This window comes from Cynocephalus volans, chromosome 9, assembly GCF_027409185.1.
Source record: "Cynocephalus volans isolate mCynVol1 chromosome 9, mCynVol1.pri, whole genome shotgun sequence".
Lineage (NCBI taxonomy): Eukaryota > Metazoa > Chordata > Mammalia > Dermoptera > Cynocephalidae > Cynocephalus > Cynocephalus volans.
Window position 1 is genome coordinate 31,754,591 of NC_084468.1, and position 19,325 is coordinate 31,773,915.

The window sequence follows — 19,325 nt, forward strand, 5'->3', positions numbered from 1 at the left end:
CATCATGAAAATGTCCATACTACCTAAAAGTATCTGTCGGTTCAATGCATCCCCATTAAAATACCAATGGCATGCTTCACAGAAATAGAAAAAAAAAACAATCCTAACATTCATATGGAGCAATAAAAGAGCCTAAATAGCCAAAGCAATCCTGAGCAAAAGGAAAAATGAAACTGGAGGCTTCAGATTATACTTCAAAGCTATTATAACCAAAACAGCATGGTACCAGCATAAAAACAGATGCTCGGACTACTATTATCATATTGGGGTCTATCTCTTTCTTTAGGTCTAATAGTGTTTGCTTTATATATCTGGATGCTCCAGTGTTGAGTGCTTACATATTTAAGACTGTTATGTTTTCTTACTGGATAGATCCCTTTATCAATATATAGTGGCTTTCTTTGTCTCTGTTTTTTTGGTTTAAAGTCTATTTTATCTGACAGAAGAGAGCTACTCCTGCTCATTTTTGGTTTCCATTTGTGTGGTGTATCTTTTTCCATCCCTTTACTTTTAGTCTGTGTGCATCTTTATAGGTGAGGTTAGTCTCTTGAAGACTTGTGACCTGCTCAGGCAGTGGGACAGGCCACCAGTGGCTTCCCATACATTCCTCAGTTATGCAGGAAGTTGCCTTGCCTCCTGCTCTGGTGGTGGGACAGGCTTCCTGGGGCTTTTGGCTGGGCCCCAATCATGTGGGATGCTGCTTTGCTGGCTGCTCATAGGGTGGGACCTGTAATAGCTTTTTAAATACATACCTCAACATAGCAATCTTCCTAGTGAAAACAAATGCTATTTTTAAAAAGTGATTATACCTAGTACTCATAAACATGTTGACCCAAAATGTATTTTTCCCACAGAACAATGAAAATGGATTATATTTTTGAGATAACTGTTTATTAAACTGTATATTTAGAAAACTATTTCTGCACGAATTTGAACATACATTTTAGTAATGCACTAATTACATTAGTTGCCTGATGCTGTGTTTCAACTGCTCCTTCAAATGTTTCTGCTATATTTCAAAGTTTGATCACACACTGAGTTAAAAGCTCTATCATAAGCATCTTTACTTCTAGCTTCAGCAGTTCAGTGAAATAATTTATCTTTCTTGTCAATATAGTTATTAAACAAGGTCAGACTAACTGCTGATCTAGCCCCAGGAAACAATCAGATGTTCTACATTCAAAACTGAATGATTTATAAGTATCCTCATTGAAATTTTAATTGATAAGAAAACAAAATCCAGCCTCAGGTATCAGTTTTAACATTATTTAATATATTTCTATATGACATTTTCAGTAGGTTTTTGATTTTCAGTGGGGATATACACAAAGTGATATAAAATGCTACTGTATTAAATATCAAGTAACAAATGATGCAAGATAGATTTTTGGTAATTATTGCTTGTAGTCTGCCTTTCTAAAAATGTTTTATACTTCCTAAAAAAGCTATTGAAATCAAAACTATGTGCTAACATGATATATTGCACATATTAATTCTTTACATTTATTTATGTGTCAAAGTTAATAAAATGAAACTCTAGAGAAATAATAAGATTGCTTTCATTAAAAGTAGAGGCTTCCAGCCATTTCCACTGAAGCCAATAATTTGTTCGACTGCAAATAAGAAGCATACCATTGACAGCATATGAGTCCTATAGTCTTTGTGTGTCAGAATATGTCCTATTCAATGACAAAAGGGAAAAATACAACTTTACTTAGACAGATGCTCCATATCTATTCCTATAGCCCAAGCCATTTGAGAAAAAACATTCCTGACCTTTCCCACTCTTTGTTCTGCCTTTCCATTTCTGGATCCTACTTTGCCTAAGGTATCTATCATATAAAAATTATAAATACCCTGAGCACACAGCCATTCACTAGTGCCTTTTTTTTTTCCTAAGTTTTTTCAGGACCTGGAGCTATAAAAAAACTAACTATTTGGCAACTGAAGTTTAACCATTTAAGTGCAACTTCTTAAATTTAAACAGATTTTAGGGAAATGTTTTATATCATTATCCTTCTCTGATTTCATAAGCAGATTTTGTGGAACTTTCTTGATTTCTCTACTTTTATGCTAGAATATTGCTGCAAATGTAATAAAGCTCTTATGAGATGTGTGGTTAACAGGGACATACTATGAATCTCAAACTTTTTAGAAATTCCTAATAACAGCTTGTTAATCTGTGTTACTTCTGATTTGCAAAGCTAAATGTGATTTCCTGGTCAACAAAACATAGAAGATCTTCCACCAGATCCATTATTAAATCCAATGTCATCTCTATTTCTTACCCTCTGGATAAACTGTGTTCACTATTTCTTTACTTTTTAAACTTGAGAACAGCATTAACTACTTTGTGTGTTTTCTATCAAGAATTTAATGAAGTACAAACACCACTTCTACTTACTTTAGCTAGAATTGCTCCAAGTTCATAGAGAATTTTGTTTGTTACACGCACAAAAACATCTGAGCCTAAATTGAACTGAAGAACAGCACAACACTGAATGCTTAGAGTTGATGTTATCAAAGAACCAACCTGATATCTCAGTATAATAATAATTGCACTGTTCCTATTTTTCATTTCAATTTTTTATTTCTAGTTTGTCCCAGAACTCAATAGCAACTCAGTTACTGTGCAATATAAGAAGCCAAGGTAGCAGTCTTACATTTCACTACATAATGACTAACAAAGAGCTATGCTGAAGTAGTCAGTAATTAAGAGCATGTTTTTCAAGAGGAAAAAAAGCATCACAAAAAAGTAAGTAGACTAAAAACATAGTATTTGTATTCAGGCTAAGGACTTATACTGATCTCAGACATTTCCTTTACACTATCTAGAAGGCTGGGTTTCAACTGGCAACTCTATATAGTTCTACAGGATTGGAGAGCAATTTATTCTGAACAGTGTACCTAAGACACGGTAGATAGTCTAATGGCTGCTTTCCTATTGTTTTATTGAGCTCTTACTTAAAGGAAATCATAAACTCCTTTGTTTTCTCAATAGATTAATGTGTGGAAGACAGATGCCAATTTGGACAGTGATAATAAACTGAAGCTAAAATTGTCCACAAATCTCAGAATCTAGACCAAACAAATGATCTTGCATTTGACTAGGAAACAAACAGGAAAAACCACCTTTTCAAACCTTTCAAAGAGGAAAATGATACCTAATGGGAAGAAAAAAGATGTTTTATTGTGTTTATTCTTCGTTTTTATAAAAGTCTATGGAAATAATCTTCACTTTTATAACCCCCAAAAGAAGAAAAATTCTGTCATGAGCACACTAGTCTGATCATTCACAACTTAGGAAATTACATATCAAATTCAGATATCCCAAATCCCTTGGTCATAATATAATCATAAAACAACTGGACACAAGTTTACACCTAAGCAAAAAATTTTGGTGAAGCTCAAATTATGTAGTATACAACACATGTTGCATATTATTTCTTTATATATCACTGTATCATTAAATTACCTAAACAGTCACGCAGTCCAATAGGCAAATGTCCACTTGAACATACTCATCTGAACAAGATACTGCTATCTTATCTTCCACTGGATGTTCTTTTAGCGTGGGACATGGGGCAATAATCTCTAAGATTACTAGTTATTAAATCATCTTTGTAATCACCTAACCCAAAAGACCAAGGTGTTAACCTGTCTTCTGTTCTTCTTTCATGGCTATTTTCTTGGCAGTGTATCTACTCCTGCACTCCCTTTACCCAGTCCAACCTGCACAGGATTCCACAATTCAACTATTCTACTCAAGCCTCTCTCTGACAGCTGCTGCCAGCATCGGCCACACTATTCTGACTTCTATCGTTCTTTTTTGTCTCTACTCTCTCAGTTTCTATCAGATTCCCCCCCCCAATTTCTAATCTTTCATAGAAATAAGTTTGATTTTTATAACCATTTTCAAACAATTATGGTGGTTGTTTACCTGTGATTGTTGAACTGACCAATATTTTTAAGGGTTATATTGAGATAATCATTGGTCCTTCTCAGTTATTTTTAAGTTATTACATACTAATTTTCAGAGTTTTTTTTCAAATATGATTTCAAATATGCATAGAAGACATCATACATGTATATTATGTTATGACCTGTGTAATATTGTATACATATATTACACCGTATGGGAGTACTAATAGGGTTTTTGTTGCATTTTCAAAACAACCATATATTCTTTTTTTTTTTTTTTTTAATTTTATTTTGTCGATATACATTGTGGCTGATTATTGCTCCCCATCACCAAAACCTCCCTCCCTTCTCCCTCCCCCTCTCCCCCCCAACAATGTCCTTTCTGTTTGCTTGTCGTATCAACTTCAAGTAATTGTGGAAAACAACCACATATTCTAATTTAATTTTTGTTTAAGGTAAATGAGACCATTATGGAATATTATTTTCTTCATTTAAAACTCCGTTATTTAAAAAAAGTGTGCTAGAAAACACTTTTTAAATACTTTTATTATTATAGAATATTATTTTCTTCAAATGATTTATATGAAAGTGCAGAATCTAAAGCTCTAAATTTATGAATTGATTATAAATGCTGAAAATGCATATGGAAACATCGAGAACTTACTTTTATTCATATGTAAATGCTTTAATTAAATTTGTAACAAATGTAAAAGTTTAGATACTTCCAAACCCTACTCCAAGAGCTGCAAGGCCCCAAATTAAAACACCCATTTTTTTCTAGCTAAACCCAAAACCACAGGGAAGGTCAAGTGGTTGTATACCAGTTTGCAGTGTGGTAAAAGGGAAATTCCACATGTCCTAAGGACCTTGAGCCATGTTTGCTCATCAGAAGAAACCCATATCTCCAAGGAAAAAGCCTACGTTAATACCCATGCTACACCAAGTCATTGGCTGAAAGCAGCTCTTGGGAAATGTGGTTTCATTATAGATCCAGCAATACAATTTCGAACACAACAGCTGAGGCCCATGGTCAATTAAGCTCCCTGTTCTTGAAGATCTGGCAGCTGTACTTTCATCACCGCCAGAAAAGTTCATTCAAGTGCACCACCGATGATCACTGCATTGCTACTGATGCCAGTGATTGTAAGATGCCATCAATTGTAAGACCCATCCTGTCTTCAGAACAATTACAATGTGAACATGTACATTCTGGAATCAACGTCATGAGGTAGTTGAGGAAGAAGCTACTGATGTATTTTGGCTGCAATGTAGCTAAACAAAAGGCAATTTCAGCAAATTTTTAAGAACAAGGAAAAGAAAGAGAAGAAAACAAAATGAAATTAACTACAACAAGCACTGCCATACAGAAAAAATTCAAAACATTTTAATAATTCTCCAGAATGTCATATATTTATCTAGGCCTTCTAACTCAGTACTTATCTGTTTCTGAGACAGCTGTTTCTATGGGTCTAATTTGAGCTTTTTGTTAAAATCCATATCTCCTTTCTAGGGAAGTGTCTGCTCAAATCTTTTGCTCTTTTTTCAAGTTAGGTTGTTTGTTTTTTACTATGGAGTTTAAAAGTTATACAAGTCCTTTAATCGGATATATTTTTGACAAATATTTTTCCAAGCCTGTGGTTTGACATTTTATTTCTTTATTTTTTTAAACAATGTCGAGCTGCAATCAACATGGGAGTACAGGTGGTCCCTTTGATACGATGATTTCCATTCTTTTGAGTATATACCCAGCAGTGGGATTGCTGGGTCGTATGGCAGTTCTACCTGCAGTTGTTTGAGGAAAATTCATACCATTTTCCATAATGGCTGCACCATTTTACAGTCCCACCAACAGGCTTGTCTTGAATAATGTAACTTTACAGCAAGTTTCGAAATCTGGTCATGTAAATCTTCCAATTTATTTCTTCTTTTTTTTAAAGTCACTTTGGCTATACTTAGATCATTTTAATTTCTATATAAATTTTAGGATCACCTTTCACAGTTAAACAACGTGTCTTGTGTGAATTGGAACATGTTTTCATCAATATTTTTGGTCAGTTTGGTAAGAATGTACATCTTGAGTTTGCCCCAATCCAGAAACATGGCATATCTCTCCATTTATTTAGTTTTTGTTTTTTTTAATTTCTTCCAGCAATGTATTTTATTTTCAGTGTACATATCTTGCACATATTTAGTTAAATCTAACTCTATTTTTGATTGATAAGTTTACATTGTTAATATGTATAAATACAATATTCAAATTTTAATTGGGGGTCCTCCTAAACTCACTTGGTTCTAGTAGGTTCTTTTAAAATTTCCTTAAATATTCTCTGTATGCTAGTATGTATTCTGCAAGTAATGATACACTACTTTTTCCCTTTTAATTTTGTGACTATTAATTCTTTTCTTGCTTTATTATACAGTCTGTGACCTCTAATACATTACTGAATAGCATTAAAGAGAGTAAACATCCTAGCTTGTTTTCTATCTTTATTTTCTTAATTAGGAGAGTAATTAGGGAAAAGTATTTACTCTCTTATTACTGAAATACAATGTTAGTGTTAGGATTTTTTTTTTTTTTTTTGTAGATACTTGCTATGGTTTAAATATGGTCCAGAATAAAGAAACATTCAATATTCAATATTTTTGTATATGCAAAATGGGTTTAAAATTAATGAATAACACTGATGAGAGCTAAAATTCATCTGAATATAAGTAACTATTTCCTAAAATTAAATGTGCCGTACAATGGAATTAATGGATTACATAAATCTTCATTTCCTACCACCAAATATATTTAAATAAAGACTAAAATTTCATCTCAGTGTTGGATGGGAGAGAATACAGTATACAATGGAGAATTAGATAAGATGACTATAACTTCTCATAGTCTTCTTCAGTGCCTGTTATTCTATTGGATTCCATATTGCACCAACATTCTCAAAAAATTGGGAGAAAAAATGTCAACAAAATTATGTAAGAAGCTACGGTATGAAAGGATATATCTATGAGGTCATCTCTTTCTACTGATTAGTAACAAATATTATCAGAGAAAGCTTTTTCTTTAAGTTGATACAAAATCCAAGGTCAGTGAAGATATGTCTTATTTTGCAAGTAAAGTTAGCCCCTATTACAGTTTCTGAGTAATTGGCTCTCAGAAAATGATTCATAAGTAGATAGGAATCCTGCAGTTCTTCCTAAATTCACCAGAAAGGCTGAGAAGCAAGAAAGGCAACATTGTCTATATGGTAAACTTCCTGAATTGACTCAATTGAAAAAGGACATAGCAAACTCAATTGACTATTATGATATGCTTACACGCTATAACTTTCAATAGAACAATAAGCTAAGCACTTTCATAATCTTAGAAAATGATTTACTATTGTGATTTATACCACTAATTGAATATTCATGATAATTTTAATTGATTCTTTTTAAAGAAAACATGCTTAATTATTTTATATAAGAACGTGTTCAGAAAGGTATGTATTAAATAACTTTAATCATTTAAGTGACTTCCAATTGAAAATAAACAATATATCATACTTTCTCATATTAAACAACAGTAGTAACTTCTACTATTAAAAAATAGTATGACTTTTAAGTCTGCAGTGGGGACACTCTTTTATGTTAATTAATACACCTAATCATCTGCTTTTCTAAGTCAGGTGCTATAGCAATCTTTATGTTATTGGATTAGTTATATTTTTTATATTAAGCACTATGTTATTTTATTAACGTATTATAACCCTTCTAAGTTGCGAGGAAAATAGAATAGTTTAATCAGGCCCCCTCACCTCAGGTCTGGTTTAGAGTGGTGTAGCACATTCTTTGTAAACAAGTTGTGTGTGAGTGGAATTAGTGTGCATGCCTGCCAATGTATCTTTTTAGGTTGTTGCTGTTCGTGTGTATTCTTGAGTTGGTGAAGCAGCTGCTGGCCAGCAGAGAGCTCACATCCAAAAATAGAGCATGTTTACTTTGCTGGCAGCTGCTCAGTTTTTTCTTTGGACTTTACCAGTAGCAGTTGAGTTTCTGAGTTTCTCTTTGGACTGCTTAGCTCTTAGACATGTGTGTGCTAAATAAAGAGTACTGTTCTTCAACCAAGGCTCCAAGGACCTTTTTGCCAGTTACCCAGCTCGTAGACCTGGGTGTGAAGGGTTTGTGACCCAGTCTGGACAATGGGCTTGAGGAGTCTGTGAGCTCCAGACCCAGCCCTAGCTCTACATCCATCGGTGTAAAATGACAAACCTATGACTAGAGGATAGATAACCCAATGGACGCCTTCATTCCTGATGGCAATCACGTGGAGAAAAATCTTTTGTGTTTTAAAACAAATAAGAAGCTTTAGGGGTGATGCTATAGGCAGTAGTTGAATTGGAAAATGACAATCTCTGTTGGTTTTGACCATAAAAATTTTGAAATGCTTTGGAGTCAGCTTCTGAACTGTGGATCTAAAGATGAAACATACATATTAAAGAAGGCTGAAATAAGGCAAGATACTTGTGAAGTTGAACTTAACCATTACACTTGAGTACAATATAACAAGGGTGTAAATGGACTTCAGATAAACCTGGCAACTCTGATCAAATCCAACTATTATGGTACTCAAAATTATACTCTGTTATCTGCTTGATTTCTTTTATATCTATATATAACTGTATGTAGTAACTGTATGTAATTATAATTTTCCTTCTTTAATATTTAATAAAATATTCTGAAAAAGTTTCAGGTTTTTGAAGCCAACAATAGCTAACTTTTATTGAGATGACTTATGATACACACTATGCTAAGAAATATTGCATACATCATTTAATTTTATTCTATACCTAATTTATAAAAGGGTGTTGTCCTTTTTTACAGATGAGGAAACAAACGGAAAAATGCAAAAAAAACCTAGCTCACACCCACACCAGGCCAAAATCCTGTGTGTGATCTTTCAGGCCCTACCACAGACCATTACAAAGGCTTTCCCTGGTGGTCTTCATGAGGACGCTGCCCTCTACACCAGCTTAGTGCACAGCCAGTGCCCTGCAGTCTCCGAGGAAGTTGCTGTCAAGGACTCTGCTACCTTGGGCAAGCCATACTCCTATGCATACCCGCATTCCTCGACCCTGTGCCCCTTTTCAGAGGCTACCTTCTTTGGGGGAGGAGGACTTGACAGAAAGGCTTTTCAGGCAACTCTGCCCAGATCTCCTAATTGGGGGCCCTGACTTAGATACTTTTCCCCATTCTGCATAAGCACTCTTCCATTCCTATCCCTTCTTCCTCTCCCTTCCCCTGGATCCTGAGTCCATAAAGTGGTAGGAACCTTCTTCAGGGATCTTCAGCTGTGAGACAATGTGAGACAACTTCCTCATCTGCACTGATCCATTCCTTGCTGTTAAATACATTCCAACAGAGGAACACACAGGACCTCACCTTCCTAACCTGTTGTCTCAGTAATTACTCTGGCTTCTTGACCACCCATGCTGCCAACAACACCTACTTAGCAATGCTAACTTAGGTCTTTTTTTTTTTTTCTTTTTTGTGACCTGTAAGGGGATTGTAACCCTTGGCTTGGTGTCGGCCGCACCTCGCTCAGCCAGTGAGCGCACCGGCCATCCCTATATAGGATCCGAACCTGTGGCCTCGGCACTCCCAGCGCCGCACTCAGCTGCGTGAGCCACGGGGTCGGCCCCTAACTTAGGTCTTTTGAATGTCCTTATGTATGTAATTGCCTTAAAGAATAAGGAATATATGAGGCCAGCTGATATTTTACTTGGGTTTAAAAATGAAGTAGTGAATGGAAATAATGATAATTAACAATGATCCATACCCATATGTAGTATATATGAGTATATACATTAAATATAACACATACTCTATAATAGACTCATACAATCACCAATATTAGTGAAGATAATATCTAATAATTAGGGCCTGCAGCCAATTAAAAAAGTAGATACATGTGGCGTTTTGGCAGAGGGAATATAAAACAAAGGTGCTGATTATTTGGGATGAGACTAGCCATAGACATTTTTCAACCTAAAACAGAAATATAACAATGAATGGTTTCTCTAGATACAGTAAAGAAGCATGTTCTACTACATTATCTTGACTAAAAACATTTAATTTGACTGAAGAAATAAATCTATCCTCTTTTATTTAAATTCAGAGTTTTAGTGGCTGTAATGTTAATTATCCCATATTCACAAGGTATGACAATCTGGCCCAAGGTCAGTGTAGAATAAAGTAATAGCCTGTACTAAACTTACTGAAAAAATGAGAACTTTAAAAAAGCCTCTAGTACATTTGACACTGATTGACATTTTTGATCGTGTAAGTGAAAAGGTCAAGAATTAAATTGGCCATAAAATAACCTAAGCATTCTTGTTTCTAGCAATTTTCACTAAATTTGGGAGGTGTTATTGGGGGATAAAGAGTTCATGGAGAATAACAGAAAAGAGAACAATATTGTAATGAAAAAGTTTTATTAAATCTATATGATTTGTTAGGTAAAATAAACGTAATTTTTTTTTATTTTTATACTAATTCCTAGTAACAAAAAGATATGAATAAAAGCTCTTCATATCAAAACTTCCCTTACAATAAGTTTTTCCTACAAGGAAATCAAATCATAGCACTTTCCGAGAATTCACTGTGACAAGTTCATTGAAATTGTTAAAGAATGAAATTTCTGTTCTCAGTAAGGAGCAGCTCAGGGCCACTCAGACATTCAAAACTCAGGTTACTATTGTCTGCTGTAGAGCTCATATTCACTGACGAGAGGGGGAAGTCATTGCCTAACTATTGTGAGAAACACTTTTGTAATTTCTAGCCTGGACATGATGCAAGTATAATTCTCTCCTATAGAAAAATAATTTTTTAAGGCAAAACAATACTTGAAGACTTAAAGGGACTTCTCACATAATACATTAGGAAGTTTGAGTCTTGTACAGGTTATATTTTCTCAGCGAGTGCTGGAGAGAAAAGTACCCCTGGTTTTGAACACACAATTGGGATAAGAGTCCCTCTACTGAAATTGATGGTGGTGGTGGTGGTGGTGGGGTGTGTGTGTGTGTGTGTGTGTGTGTGTGTGTGCTTGTGTGTGTGTGTGTGTGTGCTTGTGTGTGTGTGTGTAGTGTAGTGTAGTGTACATCTTGTCCAAACTTGTGGTGTTTCAAGATGGCGGCAGCTGCGGCGGCTGGCGCGGAGTAGCTGAGGTGGAAAAGGTGGCCACTGGGCCTCAGGCAGCCGGGAAACTTGTGGACCTTCCTCTGGCCATCTCTTAAGGGAGGACTGCTGCTGCTGGCCGGTCGTGGGGGCTCAACGCCACTTTGCCCCCGGCAGGAGAGGCTGCCTCATTTACAGGCAACAGCTTTGAAGTGTGGAGCAGGAAAAGAACTGATTCTTAGCTGCAAAAGTGAGTCTCGAAACAGGGAACACGGCGCCAGGGCTGCTGTGGATGCAGCCAGGATCCCGGAGGCTGGGGCCGCACTGAAGGCGGCCAGCTGCCCTATTCAGGATTCGAGGTTTCAGGCCGGCATTAAAGAAGACTCCTGGGAGCGCCCGAGCGGCGCCGCGACTGAACAGCCCGAGGCGGCAGCGCCGAGAACACGGAAGGCAACAAACCAGAGACAGAGCGAGCGCCCGACCTGGCACAGCACTGTGAGTGTTCCCTGGCACAGCTCTGTTCGGGGGGTGGATGCCCACGCGGCTCCTCGCCTGCACCACCAGGCCACTCACTGCTCCGGTGCTGCCTCCATTTTCCCAGGTGCGGGCAGCTCCGCCCTGCTCGGCCATCACTGAGCCCATTTGCTTGGCCTGGCGCGGGGCTTTCCGGACCCTGCGGGCCGACCTCCTCTCCCACTCCCTCCACGGTTCTCTGGCAGGGCTGGGGGTGTGGGGCGTCCCGACCAGTTTTGGGAGGGCTAGAAAGTACGGGCGGGCCTACTGTCACTCCACCACACCCTGGACTCCGCCCGGTAAACTTCCTGTTACTGGGAGGCAGATACCATCTCTGCGACCACCAGTTTGGAAAAAAGCCTAACGAATTTCTGGTTGGGAATAGTGTGGTAGGAGAGTTCCCAGGTCCGATTGAACCTGCCGGAGAGCAGGCTGCAGGCGGGCACTAGACTCGGTTTATACCGGGGGGATACAAAGGTGAACAAGACCCGAGAAAGATCTACACAGTGCTACAAAGGCACCCAGAGAGACCGGTCGTCTGTGCCTAGCAGAAACCTGGTAGACTTCCTGGGCGAGGCGGTGCTGAGCAGGGTCTTGAAGGCCCAGCTGATAGACAAGGGGTGCAGAAGACACGCCCCAACCCAGCACAGTGTGCACAGAGGGGGGAGACGTGCGGCCAGGGAGGCGGAGACTCGACAGAAACCATACACCCGGTGGGGTCGCCACAGCACGATCTAACAGCCTGGACCAGAGCACACGGAACGGGGAGAAGTCCTGTACAGAAAGTGAAAGCTCAACAGAGATCACACACCCTGTGGTACGTGATCCACCAGCCCAGCAGAGTACAAGCTGACCAGAAAGGTGGATCCCCGGAGAAGCCCAAGACCCGAGGCAACCACACACACAAGACACTAGAGGCCAACTGAGCAGTCACGGCGGGAGCCATACCAAATTGGCAACCACAGCAACATCCTAGTTAGTCATTAGTCTTAAACCGGTGGACTGTGAAACCCCTTGCCACAATGAATAAACACCAAAAAAAAGACACCAGAAATACAAAAAATCAAGAAAGTACACCACCAAAAGTTAATAAATCTCATACTCTAGATCCTATAGAACAAGAAGCCCTTGAAATAACTGACAAGGAATTTCGAGTGATAATTCTAAGGAAATTGAATGAGATACAAGAAAACTCAGCTAGACATCATGATGAAATGAGGAAAAGTATACAGGATCTGAAAGAGGAAATATACAAGGAAATCAATGTCCTGAAAAAAAATGTAGCAGAACTTGCTGAACTGAAGAAGTTATTCAGCGAAATAAAAAACACAACGGAGAGTTTAACCAGCAGGCTTGTTGAAGTTGAAGAGAGAACCTCTGAACTTGAAGATGGGCTGTTTGAAATAACACAAGCAGACAAAAAGAAAGAAAAAAGAATCAAGGACATGGAAGAAAATCTGAGAGAGATATCAGACAACCTCAAGCGCTCAAATATCCGAGTCATGGGTATTCCAGAAGGGGAGGAAAATGGAGATTCCATTGAAAACATATTCAACAAAATAGTGGCAGAAAACTTCCCAGGTATAGGAAAAATCACAGATCTTCAGATCCAGGAAGCTCAACGATCTCCAAACGTATTCAACCCAAAAAGGCCTTCTCCAAGACATGTCATAGTCAAATTGGCAAAAGTCAGAGACAAAGAGAGAATCTTAAAAGCTGCAAGAGAGAAGCGTCAAATCACCTATAAGGGAGCCCCAATCAGGTTAACATCAGACTTTTCATCACAAACCCTAAAAGCTAGAAAGGAATGGGATGATATTTTCAAAATACTAAAAGACAAAGATTGCCAGCCAAGAATACTCTACCCTGCAAGGCTATCCTTCCGAAATGAGGGGCAAATAGTATATTTCTCAGACAAACAAAAACTGTGGGAGTTCACTACCACAAGACCACCCTTACAAGAAATCCTCAAGGGAGTACTGGGTTTGGTTCCTGAAAAATAACTACCACTGCCATAAAAACCTAAGAAAAATCTAAACCCGCTAGTACAATAAAAATGGCATTCATGAAGAGAAAACAAGCTAACAAAAACACTATCTACAACCTAAGGAACCAACAAACAAAGAAACCAAACAGTAAATCAGAAAGCAAGGAACAAAAGACACCTAAGACAACCAAACAACCAATAAAATGCTAGGAATAAATCAACACCTTTCAATAACAACTCTTAATGTTAAAGGCTTAAATTCCCCAATTAAAAGACACAGACTGGCTGACTGGATCAAAAAGCAGGACCCAACTATATGCTGCCTACAAGAGACCCACCTCACCCACAAAGATTCACACAGACTAAGAGTGAAAGGATGGAAAAAGATTTACCATGCAAACAGAAAAGAAAAACGAGCTGGAGTGGCTATTCTTATATCTGACAAAATAGACTTTAAACTAAAAACCATAAAAAGAGACAATGAGGGACACTACTTAATGATAAAAGGACTGATCCATCAAGAAGACATAACAATCATAAATATGTACGCACCCAATGTTGGAGCAGCCAGATTTATAAAACAAACTCTATTAGACCTAAAGAAGGAAATAGACACTAATACCATAATAGCAGGGGACCTGAACACTCCACTGTCAATATTAGACAGATCATCTAGGCAAAGAATCAGTAGAGAAACACAAGATCTAAACAATACTCTAGACCAATTGGAATTGGCAGATATCTACAGAACATTCCACCCAACAACCTCAGAATATTCATTCTTCTCATCAGCACATGGATCATTCTCCAAGATAGATCACATATTAGGTCACAAATCAAGTCTCAATAAATTCAAAAAAATTGGAATTATCCCATGTATCTTCTCAGACCACAATGGATTAAAACTAGAAATTAATAACAAACAAAACTCTGGAAACTATACAAACACATGGAAATTAAACAGCATTCTACTTAATGACATATGGGTCCAAGAAGAAATCAAGCAGGAAATCAAAAAGTTTATTGAAACTAATGAAAACAATGATACATCATACCAAAACCTGTGGGATACTGCAAAAGCAGTATTGAGGGGAAAATTTATTGCATTAAATGCTCACTTCAGAAGAATGGAAAGATGGCAAGTGAACAACCTAACACTTCACCTCAAAGAACTAGAAAAACAAGAACAATCCAATCCTAAAGTTAGCAGACGGAAAGAAATCATTAAGATCAGAGCAGAACTGAATGAAATTGAAAACCAAAAAACAATTCAAAAGATCAACGAATCAAAAAGTTGGTTTTTTGAAAAGATAAATAAAATTGACAAACCATTAGCATGGCTAACAAAAAAAAGAAGAGAGAAGACTCAAATAACAAAAATTAGAAATGAAAAAGGCGATATTACAACTGATTCATCTGAAATACAAGGAATCATTCGAGACTACTATAAACAACTATACGCCAACAAATTTGAAAATCTGGAGGAAATGGATAAATTTCTGGACACACACAAGCTCCCAAAACTGAACCGTGAAGACGTAGAAAATTTGAACAGACCAATAACAATAAAGGAGATTGAAGCTGTTATCAGAAGGCTCCCAACAAAGAAAAGCCCAGGACCAGATGGATTCACAGCAGAATTTTACCAAACATTCAAAGAGGAATTGACACCGATTCTTTACAAACTATTCCAAAAGATTGAAACGGACGCAAATCTCCCAAACTCATTCTATGAAGCAAACATCATCCTGATACCAAAACCAGGTAAAGATATAACCAAAAAAGAAAACTACAGGCCGATATCCTTGATGAATATAGATGCAAAAATCCTCACGAAAATACTAGCAAACAGAATACAGCAACACATACGAAAAATTATTCATCACGATCAAGTGGGATTCATCCCAGGGATGCAAGGTTGGTTCAACATACGCAAATCAATAAATGTGATACACCATATTAATAAACTCAAACACAAGGACCATATGATCATCTCTATAGATGCTGAAAAAGCATTTGATAAAGTTCAGCACTCATTCATGACAAAGACCCTCTATAAGTTAGGTATAGAGGGAAAGTATCTCAACATAATTAAAGCCATATATGCCAAACCCACTGCCAATATCATCCTGAATGGGGAAAAGCTGAAAGCTTTTCCTTTAAGAACAGGCACTAGACAAGGATGCCCACTCTCACCACTCCTATTCAACATAGTGTTGGAAGTACTAGCCAGAGCAATCAGAGAAGAGAAGGAAATAAAGGGCATCCAGATTGGAAAAGATGAAGTCAAACTGTCCCTGTTTGCAGATGACATGATCCTATATATCGAACAGCCTAAAACCTCTACAAAAAAACTGTTGGAATTGATAAGTGATTTCAGCACAGTAGCAGGATACAAAATCAACACACAAAAATCAGTAGCATTTCTTTTCTCCAATAGTGAACATGCAGAAGGAGAAATCAAGAAAGCCTGCCCATTTACAATAGCCACCAAAAAAATAAAATACTTAGGAATTGAGTTAACCAAGGAGGTGAAAAATCTCTATAATGAGAACTACAAACCACTGCTGAGAGAAATTAGAGAGGATACAAGAAGATGGAAAGATATTCCATGCTCTTGGATTGGAAGAATCAACATAGTGAAAATGTCCATACTACCCAAAGTGATATACAAATTCAATGCAATCCCCATCAAAATTCCAAAGACATTTTTCTCAGAAATGGAAAAAACTATTCAGACATTTATATGGAACAATAAAAGACCACGAATAGCCAAAGCAATGCTCAGCAAAAAAAATAAAGCTGGAGGCATAACACTACCTGACTTTAAGCTATACTACAAAGCTATAATAACCAAAACAGTATGGTACTGGCATAAAAACAGACACACTGACCAATGGAATAGAATAGAGAACCCAGAAATCAACCCTCACACTTACTGCCATCTGATCTTTGACAAAGGCACCAAGCCTATTCACTGGGGAAGGGACTGCCTCTTCAGCAAGTGGTGCTGGGATAACTGGATATCGATATGCAGGAGAATGAAACTAGATCCATACCTCTCACCGTATACTAAAATCAACTCAAAATGGATTAAGGATTTAAATATACACCCTGAGACAATAAAACTTCTTAAAGAAAACATAGGGGAAACACTTCAGGAAATAGGACTGGGCACAGACTTCATGAATACGACCCCAAAAGCACGGGCAACCAAAGGAAAAATAAACAAATGGGATTATATCAAACTAAAAAGCTTCTGCACAGCAAAAGAAACAATTAAAAGAGTTAAAAGACAACCAACAGAGTGGGAGAAAATATTTGCAAAATATACATCTGACAAAGGATTAATATCCAGAATATATAAGGAACTCAAACAACTTTACAAGAAGAAAACAAGCAACCCAATTAAAAAATGGGCAAAAGAGCTAAGTAGGCATTTCTCTAAGGAAGATATCCAAATGGCCAACAGACATATGAAAAAATGCTCAACATCACTCAGCATCCGGGAAATGCAAATCAAAACCACATTGAGATACCATCTAACCCCAGTTAGGATGGCTAAAATCCAAAAGACTATGAACGATAAATGCTGGCGAGGCTGCGGAGAAAAAGGAACTCTCATACATTGTTGGTGGGACTGCAAAATGGTGCAGCCTCTATGGAAAATGGTATGGAGGTTCCTTAAACAATTGCAAATAGATCTACCATACGACCCAGCCATCCCACTGTTGGGAATATACCCAGAGGAATGGAAATCATCAAGTCGAAGGTATACCTGTTCCCCAATGTTCATCGCAGCACTCTTTACAATAGCCAAGAGTTGGAACCAGCCCAAATGCCCATCATCAGATGAGTGGATACGGAAAATGTGGTACATCTACACAATGGAATACTACTCAGCTATAAAAACGAATGAAATACTGCCATTTGCAACAACATGGATGGACCTCGAGAGAATTATATTAAGTGAAACAAGTCAGGCACAGAAAGAGAAATACCACATGTTCTCACTTATTGGTGGGAGCTAAAAATTAATATATAAATTCACACACACACATACACACATACACACACAAACTGGGGGGGGGGGGGAGAAGATATAACAACCACAATTATTTGAAGTTGATACAACAAGCAAACAGAAAGGACATTGTTGGGGGGGAGGGGGGGAGGGAGAAGGGAGGGAGGTTTTGGTGATGGGGAGCATTAATCAGCTACAATGTATATCGACAAAATAAAATTAAAAAAAAAAAAAAAAAAAAAAAGAAAAATAGGAAAAAAAAAAAAAAAAAAAAAAAAAAAGATATATGATTTGCAATATTTCAAAAAAAAAAAAAAAAAAAAACAAACTTGTGAACTAAGTTAGAGGTTGGAGATATGGATTCAGTTCTGTGTACCACTTATTAGCAGATATTAGTAAATCGGTGTATACCGTATCAAGAATTTCAAACACTATAAAATTTCAAACATTTTCATTGAAATTATACTGTATATTATTTGTCGGTAAAACTTGATCAAAAACCTCACATTTTTTTTTCTGGGTCCTTTAATCTATTAAGTATACAGCCTCACCTCTCTCCTAAATCCCTACTTTTTGCCATATTAGAAGAGAGAAATCTTATTCCCTTTCTGGCTTTGATGAAATTTTAGCTATTATATAAAGCCAAAAGAGTGCACGGGGTATGTCATTTGTCTTAAAGGACTTACTTTAATTGGAGGGAAGGCAGCTATTAAGGCAGGAGAAAAAGATAAGATGCGTACAAATGTGGGTATTTATCCCTCATCTCATGGCAGCTTTATAAAGCAGTTTTTCTGTACATTTGAGCTTCCTGTAAATTTGGAAGTTTGGTCATCTATTGAAAGGGAAGAGATAAAACGTGGTGGAAATTTAGTAGATTAAGTGTGAAATAGATGTTATGGAAAATAGGAAATTACAGTAAATGAGAACTATAGTAAGATTGCCAAACATTTTTGACAATCTATTGAAGTTGATAACAATTTATAATAGAAGCAATGTATCTTGTATATTACTTTCTTTAGGTACTCTCTCTTCTTCTCAGGTAAATTGACTAAGGTGACAGAGCAACCAAATATTAAACTATGAGTTCAGATTGACTTCTTTTAATTCTTGGCCCATGTACTTAACCACGCTGTAATGTATGTCCAGACATATACCTAGAAGCTCCAGTCCAAAAACATACACTAACAATTAAGAATATAATAAAGGTATATTATATTAGTCATGTATGAATTAATTTTAAAAAGTAGACACACTTTAAAACTCTTATTATTTATCAGGTTTTCTTCAGTGTACCTTCCATTTACACACATTAAATACTGAAAATGCCCTACACAAAAACAAAAAGTATTTTCTAATCTTTGTTACTTTTAAGGTTTAATTTTTGCTATTGAAATTATGGAATAATTTTGAGGACAATTTTTACACCAATGAAAATGGCCACAAAAGCTTGGCATTGAAATGGAGTAGTGGCTGCAAAACAACAACAACAACAACAAAGTGGGGAGGGGACTGAAGATCAGTCAGCATCATCCTCTGCCAGGAAGCTTATCGGAGACCGAGTTTGAAATTTACCTATGTTTTCATTAACATGTGTGTGTAAAAGTAAGAAAAGGAATCTCCTGGATGTCACTATGAATGGTTTCTTTAAGCCAGAGTTGAACTAAGACCAACCATGATTTCTTTACTTTAAAATATTAAGATCTTATGAATTATAAATTATACAAAAATTCA